Consider the following 12,884-nt stretch of genomic DNA (forward strand, 5'->3'; position numbering starts at 1 on the left):
AAAATATGAATGTATACACCATAACAGATCGAGCTGTTTTAATTTTTTCTTTCTTAATTCTTATGATTTCTTTCCATTTTCTAACTAACCCACTTTCATAATTCAAGCACCTTTTCTTTTATAGCTCATTGAACACACAAAGCAATTAGTAGCCACATTAATATGCCACTTAATTTTATTTTTTTTAAGATATCAATTAGTAGTTCACAATGGTTTTTATAGTTTTTTTAATTATGTACTTCATTTCATGTCTTATTGCAGTGAACCTTCATCTCACATGCTCATTCCAATATTAAAAGTGCACATAAGAAAATTAACCTAAACTATTAAATATTAAAGCATTTTTTAATAACATAAAAGCCTAGATTTCTTGCTTTTTGATTAATTTCCATTATGTAGTACTAATAAATTGTATGTACTTTGTTTAGAAATTAAAAAACAAAAGAGATCAGTGTTTCATTGTGTGTAATATCCCTAATTTCAGGACTATCTCATAAATCATAAAAAAAGAAAAAACATGGTAAATTGTTTTCGACCAAATTCATATAAGGTTTACTGAAATTTCTACAAAAGTTTCAGCAAAGTCTCTCATTTACTGGAAGGTCCCAAGTTATTGACAAATAACTTGTAAACATCTATTATTCATTGCTTAATCACATCCCAATCATTCTAAGTCTCAAACATCATATTGTTCAAGAGTACAAACACAATATTCCAAATATTTATATTTTAAAGTCAGACATAAATTAAATCTTAGGTAAACGAAACAAACATACATTAAGATTACAAGTACATAATAATACAGTTTCGTTCAAACATTTGATTTAAAGGATGCTATGAGAAAAACTAAAGGATCTAAAAATTACCTCTGTAGTAAATATGATGGACCTGCAACAACATAATATATGGAAATAATTATATTAAAAGCAATAATATCGTGTGTGTATATATATATGCTATGCACTATCATAGATCCTTATAATTCCCCTTTCAATCTCCTTCTAATATTTCTAAATTTATTCTTCTAGGAATCACTAAACATTTTCATTTCATTAATACTATCAATTATACTCCACTGAGAATAGCAATTATACCACTTCCCAAAACCTAGGGAGGGTAATGCTGACATTAATGAATTTTATTGGTATCATTAGTCGCCCTTGCCGGGACCGACTAATCAATTTTATAGTAATGCCAACATCAATGCAGCCGAATGATGTTATTAACTATTTCCAACCCAAAATAGTTAATCAATTTTTCATAATACCTTGTAATATTTTTGGGAATGCTGATGTCAAGGATTCTTGACATCATTAGCTTTCACACCAGAAATAGTTAATCAAGTTTCCTGGGTTTGCTGATATCGATGTCATCCGTCAATATCATTAACTATTCTTAACCCGAATAATTATTCAGGTTAAGTATTCCACATTCGCTAAAATGGTCATGTCGATGTTAGCAAATCTTACTAACATCATCAGGCTCCCATATTTAGGACTAACTAATAAAATCCAAGAAACGGTTATTCGTGAAATTCATTACTATAGTTCATCATTCTTAATCGAATCCATAAATCAAATCTGATTTCATTCCTCATTCATTTCATCTTATCTTTTCTCCTTTTGGCTTCATACACAAGTATGAAATCCAAGAACTAAACATATTACTAAAATTACCATTATTTAAAGAAGGTATAAGTATAGAATACCTACATGTTGTACAAGCTCGGCTCGTGCTCCTCTCCTTTACTGCTATTGTGCCCGTCTTGCGGTTTCTCCTGAATCCACAAGCATACTACATTATTCCTTATTCAAGTCATATTTCACAAAGTAACAATAATAATAACAACAATGTTTATTCCCCCCCTTTACAATTGTTTCCTTACATTTGCGTTTCCATTACATCTCTTAAGATTATGGTTCAATATCAAATCATAACTAATATCACAATTCAATTTCGAATATGGTATGGTTGACGCTACACATCGAAGGGAATGAAACCTGATTCTATCCCTAACATGACTAAATTTTCCTTTTTTGGTAATTTGCTGAATCTGCCAGCAGATGTGGCAGCTCCACCTCTCCTTAGATATTTATCTATATCTGGAGTTCTAAAGCTCCAATTTAAGCGAGGTAAGACTCGTTGGAAAGCTAACATCCCTGACTATAAAATCTATGAGAAACCTTCCCCGGATTTTATCATTATTTGGCTCAAATCCTCTTTCGAACCAAGGTAATGAATCTGCTCAGTTTCATTGATGGTTTTTAGATGAACTTTGAATTATCCCCATTTCCCTTTCTTCTCTCAAGACAACTATTTCTACATTTTGCAACTCCTCCTAAGATATGTCCTAGGCTATATATAAGGTTAATACCCTCATTTTCTCCTCACTTAACACACATATTTGACTCATGAAGTTCCTTATTATCAAGTTATCGTGCTTTCCCTCATTAGTAAACATCTTACCACACCTAATTCATGCATCATTAACATGTGACATCCGAAAACTCTTCCTCCGTCTTCTCAATTTGGTCTTGGCCGAAACTTGGCCTAAGGGGACCAAGGTTCCTTTTTTTCTTTCCATGCAATTGTTGGTCTCCTTTACTCATTGTTCCAACATCTCACAAAGATTTATCAAGCAAAAAATCAGAATTTCTTTTTCTCTCATTCAACCCTCACATGGCCGGCCACTCATGTCCCTTGGTCATTAATTTCTCTTTGGTATTTTTGCATAATTTCATGTTCAAGGAAACTTATAATACTTGAATTAACCTAATTCCAACAAATTCTGCAATTCCCTTAAATTTCACTCAAGAACCCTAATTTTGAAATTGATTCATAATTCCTAATCAAATTTTAAAATGGTTTTCATAATTAGATTTAGGGCCCTTACTTGGAGGAAATTTGGATTTCAACTCAAATTTGGTTGAAGATTTTTGGCTCCTCCCTCCTTGCATGCAGCTGGTCCTCTCCTTCTCTTTCCCTCATAATTTTTTCACTTGTTTCCTTGTTATTTCTTATGTCAAAGGATGTTCTCTCTACTTAGTAATCTAGAGTTTGTATAGCCCTAACAATTTTGGTGTTTTTCTTTGAATTTTGATGGAGAAAAATCTAAAATCTCCTTCTGCTTCTTGTCTTGGTGCAGCCAGCCACATGGAGGAGAAAATAGGGTATGTATAGTCCCATTATTTCTTAACTACACTTTGGCCCATTATTCCCTCTTCCTTATAATTTGAGTTACTTCTTTTCATCTTCTAAAATCCCCCCCTAGCAATTGAATTTATTTGATTTTCTAGACACATTTAACTCCCACTTTTTATTATTATTTTTTTTAAAAAAAAGTTTATTCTTGGGATTTACATTGTAGAGATAAACTTAAAATATCATAGGCTAGAACAATTTTTTGACGTCTTTCTCCTTCTTAGCAAAATTGGTAAAGGTTGCACTTAGGGGTATTTTTGTATTTTCCATGAGATTCACTAGGCATTGCCGAGTTAATTAGGGGCAGATTGGTCTCCATACTTTTTTATAGTATAATAACTTTTGTAACCTTGTAAGAAAAATGACATGTCTCTCACTTGGGGGTACTTTTTGGCATTTCAAATTTAATTGTAAAAGTGAATTATCGAACATACCCTAGAAGCTAAAAAAGAAATGGGTGTGCAAGGGCATTTGTGTATTTTTCTTTTGATTTTTCAGTAATAATCAAATTAAAAGAGGGGCTAATGTGTCTTTTACCATATATATAATATGATTTAAATAATTAATAGGGAGGCGTGTGGGAGCCCAAACAAATTTATGGTAACGTGTGTGGAGCATTTACATGGCCCAATGATGGCTTCAAAGGAGACAACAGAACCCTCTTGCCAATACCTACCTAACTAGATAATGCATGTTGCTTCTTCGCATCCGGTCCACCGTCAACGCCAAATTTCTTTTTTCTCATTTTCTCTCTTATCCTAGGGAAGCGCAATGACCCTAAAAAAATCAATGCAATTCTTCAATTAGTTTTTTTTTTCAAATTTAGTCTCTGGTCTTTTGATTAGTATTTATTTTATTTGAAATAATTTATAAAATTAGAATTTGTTTTCAATTTCATCCCCCATGAATTTTTTTCATCTATCAAATTTGGGGTCCCCATTCTTTTAATTTCTATTTATTTTATTTAAAATGGTTTATCAAATTATTATTTTTTTCAATTTCTTTCACCTTAAGTTTTTTTTCCTATCGAATTTGATTCTTAATTTTTATTGCTATTTTTCACCTTTAAAATGTTTTAAATTTGATTTGTATTTTGTGTTTCATCTTTGAATATTAAATTTATTGGGGTTTGAGCTTCTTGATTAAGCTCAAGTCTAGTGCTTAAAAGGTTGCGAGTTTAAGAGTTTAAGATATTAAACAAAGATTAGAAGGTTCGTTCAGGTTTTCTTGGTGTTTTTTTAAAAAAAAAAATCATTTTTTTCATCCTCCAGTATCTTTTTTTTTTGCTTTCAATAGGATGTTTTAAATGTTTTGAGAGTAATGAGTTTCCTCAAGATTATTTTTTTATACTTTACTAGATCTAACTTTTTTAAAAGGGATTTTTTTAATTATATTAAATTAATTTATTTCATCATTCAACACTAAATTGATATGGTATTGCCTCATTTATTTTTTCTTTGTTAGATCCTGCTTTTTAAAAGAAATTTTGTTTTTATTAAATTAATTTATCCCATCCTTCAACATTAAATTTTTTGAGTATTGAGCTTCTTGGTTGAGCCCGACTATTGAATTTAATGGGTTGTGGGTTTCAGAAATTAACTTGGATTTAGAAGGTTCACTCGAATTTACCTTCTTTTTTTTTTGCTTTTTTGAGTTCATTTTTTTTCGGTTTCATCCTCAAATATTTTCTTTCTTTTTTTCGCTTCCTATGAGACTTTCCATTCATTTTGAAAAAAACATAAGTTACCTACAGCTTTTTTTTCATCTTTTTTAATTTAAATTTTTTTATATGGATTTTTTTTTCATTGAAGTTAAATTAAATTGATGGATTAAATATAAGCATCAGATGCTCGTGTTATTTTTATTTTTTTATTTGCTTTTTTAGTTGTTTTTCTCACAACATGAACAATCATAATGTCTTTTAATTAACCGAATTATAGATTTTTATTGTTTTATACAACATGAATATATGCTTGTGTTATTATTATTTTTTTATTTGCTTTCCGAGTCGCTTTTCTCATGACATGAACAATCATGGTGTCTTTTAATTATCTGAATCATAGATTTTTCTTATTTTATACAACATGAATATATTTTTTTACGTTGTTAAAAATAACACAGCATTGCCTAGTAGCTAGTATTTTAATTTAGGGGATACGGTATCAGTTACTTTTCAAAGTGCATCAAAATAATATTTTTGTATTTTTTAAAATTATTTTTGATATCAGTATATTAAAACGATCCAAAAAACATAAAAAAAATAATTTTAAAAAATTAAAATTTACCTAACCTTTATTTGGAACTCAATACCAAACGGGGGCTTAGTCTTTCTTGCCCACCCAACAATTTGAATCCTTATTGGATTTGAAAAATGAGGCCCATATGCTAATATTATAATGAATTCTCTACTTGTTGGTCTAGATTAGTACTTGAGTCCGGGGCAGTGAATTTCTTAGACTTGCACTACGATTTTTTGATATGGTTAAGGTAGATGTTCTTAATCTCCATCATTGTAGCTATTCAATGTTTTAGCATTTTCACAATAATATTTGATTGATTTTATTACAAAATACAATTATTCTGAATGCTTAACCTATGCTATTCATATTGGAATGTGGATGTCTTGTCATTTCTATTAGGGAGTACAAGCTCCTAATGTTGATATAGACTACATGTAATATTCCTATTTTCAGGATCAAACAAAACAAATATACTACCGAATTTGTGGGTAAATTTTTTCCATTATTTAAGAATTACCAAAATTTTCACCAAAATTTCAGCAGAATCTCCCCTATATCGGAAGGTTCCAAGTTATCGACTATTGTCCTGTACACATCTTATACTCATATCTCAATCATATCGCAACCACAACAAGTCCAACTCAACAATATATTTAAAAACGTAGATATGACATTTTATCTACCCAATTTCTTTCACATTTAACATACATAATTTAACAAATAAGAGAAGCATACAAACATTTGAATTCTGAAAACAAAATAATACAATCAAGTATTCCAAATACAAAATTACAAGGATGACACAATTATGTTCTGAGTTACATGGTCACTTAAGAACAAAATACATGGGAAATTTTTACATTCCTAATTCATACAAAAGAAAACTAGGGGACCTAAATACTACTCCTTACATGAGTGGGAAGGACCTGCAATTTATAATTTTTAGAATAAATAAAATACGCATACAATAAAATAGAAAAGGGAAATTTACACAATACATACATATATATTTAATCATATACTAATCAATGCACAGCAATGGCTCTTGAATTATTAATTTGCTTTTTATGATTATGTCTCTATTTATTCTTCTGAGGATCACCCATTATTTTTCATTTCATAAACATCTCAAATTTCATCAGGAGCACATTATTGTGCCACCTTTTCCCAATCCGGGAAGATGATTGCCGATATTAATGACTTACATTAGTATCTTTAGTCGCCCATTCTAGAATCAACTAATCAAGTTCGTGGAAATGCTGACACCAACGTAACCTGTTCATGTCATTAACTATTTTAGAACCAAAATAGTTAATCAATGTTCGATATTACCTTGGAATATCCTCGGGTATGCCGATGTCAAGAATTCTGGACATTATTAGCTTTCACCTCAAGAAAGCTAATAATCAAGTTCCATAAGTTTGTCGATATTGACGTCAATCGACGATAACATTAACTATTTTTAACCCGAATAGTTAATCAAGTCCAATGTTTCTCCTTCATATTGGTCATGCCGATGTTAGCCAACCTAGCTAACATTATTAGCCTCCCATATTTGGGACCGGCTAATCAAATCCAAGGGGCGATTATCCATGAAAACTCATTATTTTCATCCATTCTCTCCGAAGGAACTCACAAATCAAATCTGGTTTTCTAGTTCTCATTCATGTCATTTCATCTTTTCTCTTTTCGGTCTCATTCAGAGGCACAAGATTTATAATCCAAACAAATAACTAGAATCGTATTAACTAAAGAAGATATAAGTGTAGAATACATACATGCTATAGAAGTTCGGCTTGCGTTCTCTTATTGTTATTGTACTACTCTTGCGATTCCTCTTGAATTCACAAGTACCCATCATTATTTCATTCTCAATCACATTTCGCAACATAGTAATAGAAATGGTGACAATGTTCATTTCTCTTTTACCATTGTTTTTACATTTACCCTCCCATTATTATCCTTCAGGATTTCGGTTCATTAGCAGTCATAACAAACATCACTAATTCAATTTCAAATATGGTTTATTTCTTTTTTTGGATGTCAGGACATGATGTTACACATTTTACAAGAGGGGGGGGGACAAATTCTATTTTTAACATGGCTAAATTTCATCATTTTGTTAACTTGGCTGAATCTGCCAACAGGGATGATAGCTCAACCTTTCTTCAGATGTTTACCTATATCTGGAGCTCTAAAGCTCCGAATTAAGCGAAGTTAAACTTGATGGAAAGCTAACATCTCAGAATACAAATTCTATAAAGGGCGATACTCTAGATTATGCCTCTATCTGTGTCAATTTCTGGGAGCAGGTTAATTAACATAATAGCCCAGATTTTCTCCCGGTTTGGGTGTTCAACACACAAACCATTATTTTTCATGCATTTATTTTCCTTTCTTCATTCATTATTACCCACATAATTTCATCCTTTTCTCATGTTAACAATCACACATTAGGATATAGTTAATTTAGGGATTAGGCTTCACAAGAATATGCGAAACAAGGTTGTTTATATGTTTTCAAATATTAGCATATCATAATTTTATGAAATTCAACACTGTCTTTCAATAGGCATGTTTATGTAGTATCAACATATTTCTCCTCCCTCTTTGTTCATATTTGGCCAAAGGTTTGCATACCTTTAGTTGGGTCAATAATATAACTTAGCCTTTCTCTACCTCTCCTCACACTCATCCTCACCTTAACTTACCCGAAGATTTTCTCAAAAATTTAACCTAGGGTTGTTGTATTCTTGCATGCAACTTAACTATAATGTTTGAAATTGCTTTAGGAAGGTCTTAGGTTTGTCCTAGTTGTGTTTTCTGCTCCTTGGAACCCCTTCTCCCTCAAATATTTAAGTTTTTCTTTTTTTTTTTTGATCAAATGTAAGAATATTATAGATCAAAAAGGCGCTGGAGTCCAGCAATACAGGGAAAAAGGAACAAAGTCCTTTGACCAAATCGTAAGCAAGACAAGCTTGCTGAACGCAAAATAAAGGGAACAGACTCCCTTGTACAAATATAGGAACAAACTCCCTGGATCAACCTAAAAACTAGCATACAAAGAACGGCTAGGAGACCCAAAACCCAACAGCAAGACTACTTGCAACCCAGCAGACGACATGCTTTCCAACAGCACAAGCGGACAAGCCAAGCAGACCCACCTGCCGACAGCTCACAAGACAAATGGTGGGACCACACAGCAGGAATGCATTGCCTGCCCAAACAAGAGACAAGTGTCTGAAGAACAGCCAAATAAAGAACCTGCCAAAGCCAAGAATCAGCCACAACTACTCTTCAAGCCAAGCAGGACAAACAATCCAGGGGACAAGCAGCCATGCTGACGCAGCTCAGCCATGCATAAAAGCCAGCCATGCATGCAAATACAGCGAAACAGCTGTTCTCCCTTACAGGACCATGCACGATCACCACATAGCACAAAACCTTGCAGAACCAAGGAACCACCCTCCCAGTCAAAGTGCCAGCCAGCTTCACACAACAAAGCATCCAACCCAGCAGATGGGCAACAAGCCAATTTGATCCGTTTCAACCCAAGAAACGAATTAACCAGCAGCTCAACACAAAAAACCTGCAAGCCAACTGCAGGCAGCGCAAGCCAACTAGCAGGCCACATCAAACAGAACAGCAAGCAAAACAGCCGGCAGAAAGAACAGCAATCCAGCAAGGACCAAAGGCCATCAGACCAACAACTGGAAGAAAACATATTAGCTACAGGCAGAAAAACTGCAACACACAAGAGCCAAGCTAACAAAGTCAGCAACAGAAAGACAAAGCCATCAAAATTAAAGCAAGCAGAGACCCAAACAGGCACAAGGAACAGAGTCCTTGGTCAAAACCAGGGAGACATCATGTAGAGGATGAAGAATCAGAGGCTATATTGCCCAAAGACACAGCCGAAGAGGAATTGTTGGAAGAACGATTCTTCCATAAGGCCTTCCCTGATCGGCCAGAAGTGGCAGCAGCTTTACTCCTTGTCAAATATTGCCTCCTGGGCGGTAGTTCAGCATTGGTCTCGTCTTCCACAGTCACAACCGGAGGAGAGGCAGGAGGATGATCACCTAGAGGACCAGAAGGTGTAGCCAATTTGGCCCGCTTGCAAGCAGAAATATCTGGTCTCTCCTCCCCAGCCACAGCAGCCTCAGCAAACATTGGATCACACTCCGGCTCACCTTGAGGTTCCTCCCGAAGAGGTTGTTTTTCAACAGCTTCAGTCTCTGCTGAAGGATTAGAGCATCCAGAAGGAGTAGGGGTTGGCTGACCCTGTTTTCTGCGCTTGTGGCTGGAATTGGTGGCACAAGAAGAGGTGCTGTGCCCCAAAGTCCTGCACTGTTTGCAGAATCGTGGCAACGATTCATATAACACAGTCTGGGTCATGTTTACACCATTGGGCAAGGAAATGTTGATCATTGCAGGCAAATCAGCTAACAAATCAGTCTCAACTAGTACCCTGGCATATGATAACCGAGACATAGAGGAAGTTGGGGTGTCCAAGTGAATCGGTTTCCCTATCACACTTGCAAGTTTAGAGAGGCAAATCGGGGACCAGCACTGAAGAGGGAGATTAGGAAATCTAATCCATACTGGCATCCGAAGCATTTCAGAGGTATCAAAGTCAAAAAACTCTGGCATAATTTTCAAAATCAAAAGCCGGCCATGTACAGAGTAAGGCCCTCCATTAAGCACTTCTAACATGTCCATTTCAGAATCAAAGTTGAAAATTAACCAACCAGAATCATGCATGGAGAAATTAACATTGCGTTTCCAGGAAGAATTGATAAAAGAAGAGAGTGAAGTGTAACCTGGAAACTTGCCAGCAATGAACCCAATTAGGCAGAACCTCCGCCGGCCAAGTTTTTCTTCTCTTTTCTTGTTGCCGCCGACTCCTTCTTGGCTTTCTTCTTCTCTTTGTTTGTCTTTTGATGTCTAAATCTTCCCTTACCCTTCTAGTTTCCTCTCATATGGTGGATTGCATGTGGTTCTCCTTGTTTGTTCTTAAGAGAAAATAAAGAGGCAATGAGTGACTCTTCTTCTCCTTTTTTCTTTCTTTTCTATCATTAGCTCTCCTCCTTTAAGGGATGACAATTTTCTTCTCCCCCTTTTTTTTTTGTTTCTATCCCTCATTTATTCATATGTGTGTGTGTGTGTGTTTCTCTTGGTTTTACATTCTCCTTTCCTAACAAAAATTTCATCCTCGAAATTTAAACAACGTACCTGTTTCGGAGAATAGATAAGGCTATTTTTCTTTAATCTCCGATTCTCTCTCCCACGTCTCTTCTTCTATTTGGGAGTTCCTCCACAATACTTTTACTAATGGCTCTTTTTTATTTATTAACACTTTTTCTCTTTGATCCACGATCTTAATTGGTTTCACATGAGCTTAGGAGGTCTTCAAGTGCCAGGTTTACCTTAGTCCTTAAAGCTCGTTGCAAGCTTGGCCATAACCTCGACATGAACCTTGGGTCTTGGTCTAACACGATTGATATAGGCACTCCATGAAGCCTAATCACTTCCCTCACATATAACTTGGCTACTTATCCACGAGATCTGCCATTTTTTTTTATGTAAGAACAAGGTTGAATTCGTTAATCGATCAACAACCACCCATATAGCATCATTACCCTTTTTGCTCCTTGGCAATCCGATTATAAAGTCCATGGTTATGTTCTGCCATTTCCATTCCGGAATTGGCAGCAATTGTAACTCACATGCTGACCTCCGATGCTCTATCTTCACTTGCTAGCATATCCCACATCTTGACACATATTTTGCTATCTCCCTTTTTATGTTCAGCCACCAGTAATATTCCTTTAAATCCTGATACATCTTGGTGCTCCCGGGGTGAGTTGTAAATCGAGATTCATAAGCTTCATTCAACATTTCTTCCTTTAGTAACTTATTCTTAGGCAAGTAGATTCGTTTGCCCATTGCCACCAATCCTTCTAACAAAATTTGAAAAGGTATCTCTATGCCCTGATTTATCTGTTTCTTGATTTTTCCTACTCTCTTATCCGCCATCTAAGCTTCCAAGACTTTATCTCGAAGCATCGATCAAATTTTTACTTGAGCTAGTATTGACCCTTTTGGACCTACACTTAGCCGCAAACCCATCTTTTTCAACTCTATTAAACTCTCATGTTCTTTATTCCCCGAATCATCAACCACCACTTTCCCCTTCCTGCTCAAAGCATTTGCTACCACATTGGCCTTGCCCAGATGATAATCAATTATACAATCATAATCCTTTATCAATTCCACCCATATATTTTGCCGAATATTTAATTTTTTTTGTGATATTAAATATTTCAAACTCTTATAATAAGTAAAAATCTGAACTTGCGTCCCATGTAGGTACTGTCTCCATACTCGTAGGGCAAATACTAATGCCGCAAGTTCAAAGTCATGGACTAGGTAGTTCACTTCATTTGGCTTCAACTATCTAGAGGCATAGGCGATCACTTTCCCATGCTATATTAACACACATCCTAGACCCCTCTTTGAAGCATTATTGTATACCACAAACCCCTCTGTTCCCGAAGGAAGGGCCAACACCGGGGCGGAGGTGAGTCTCTCTTTCAACTCCTGAAAACTCTCCTCACATTCTTTTAACCAAATAAACTTTACTTCCTTATGGGTTAACTTGGTCAAAGGTGATGCTATTGTTGAAAAACCTTCGATAAATCTCTTATAATACCCCACGAGCCCCAAGAAACTCAAAATCTTCATCACATTTATAGGTCTTTTCCATTTCAAACCAACCTTTACTTTTCCTGGATCCATAAATATTCCTCCCGCGGAGATAACATGCCACAAAAATATTACTTCTTTGAGCCAAAAGTCATATTTATCTCACTTTGCATATAGTATATTCTCCCTCAATGTTTTCAACACATTCCTCAAGTGTTGCTCGTGTTCTAAATAAGAACTAGAAAACACCCATATATCATAAATAAACACCACCACACATTTATCTAGATAAAGCCAAAACACCTGATTCATCAAGTCTGTAATATTGCTGGCGCGTTTGTCAACCCAAAAGGCATCACTAAAAATTCATAATGCCCGTATCAAGTTCTAAAAGCAGTTTTAAGTATGTCTTGTTCTTTGATTCTTAACTAATGGTACCCCGACCTCAAATCTATCTTAGAAAACACCCTCGCACCCTTCAATTGATCAAACAAGTCGTCTATTTGTTGTAATGGGTACTTGTTCTTTATCGTCACTTTATTCAACTGACGATAGTCTATACACAGCTAAAATGTGCCAACCTTTTTTTTCACAAATAATACCAGAGCTCCCCAAGGTAAGTTGTTTGGCTGTATGAATCATTTGTCCAACAATTCCTGAAGTTGGATCTTCAGTTCAGCTAGTTCAATCTCCTAGAAGGGTTTGACCCCTAGAAGGGTTTTAATGAAAACTTCAATC

Source organism: Populus nigra, chromosome 7 (assembly GCF_951802175.1).
Source record: "Populus nigra chromosome 7, ddPopNigr1.1, whole genome shotgun sequence".
Classification (NCBI taxonomy): Eukaryota; Viridiplantae; Streptophyta; class Magnoliopsida; order Malpighiales; family Salicaceae; genus Populus; species Populus nigra.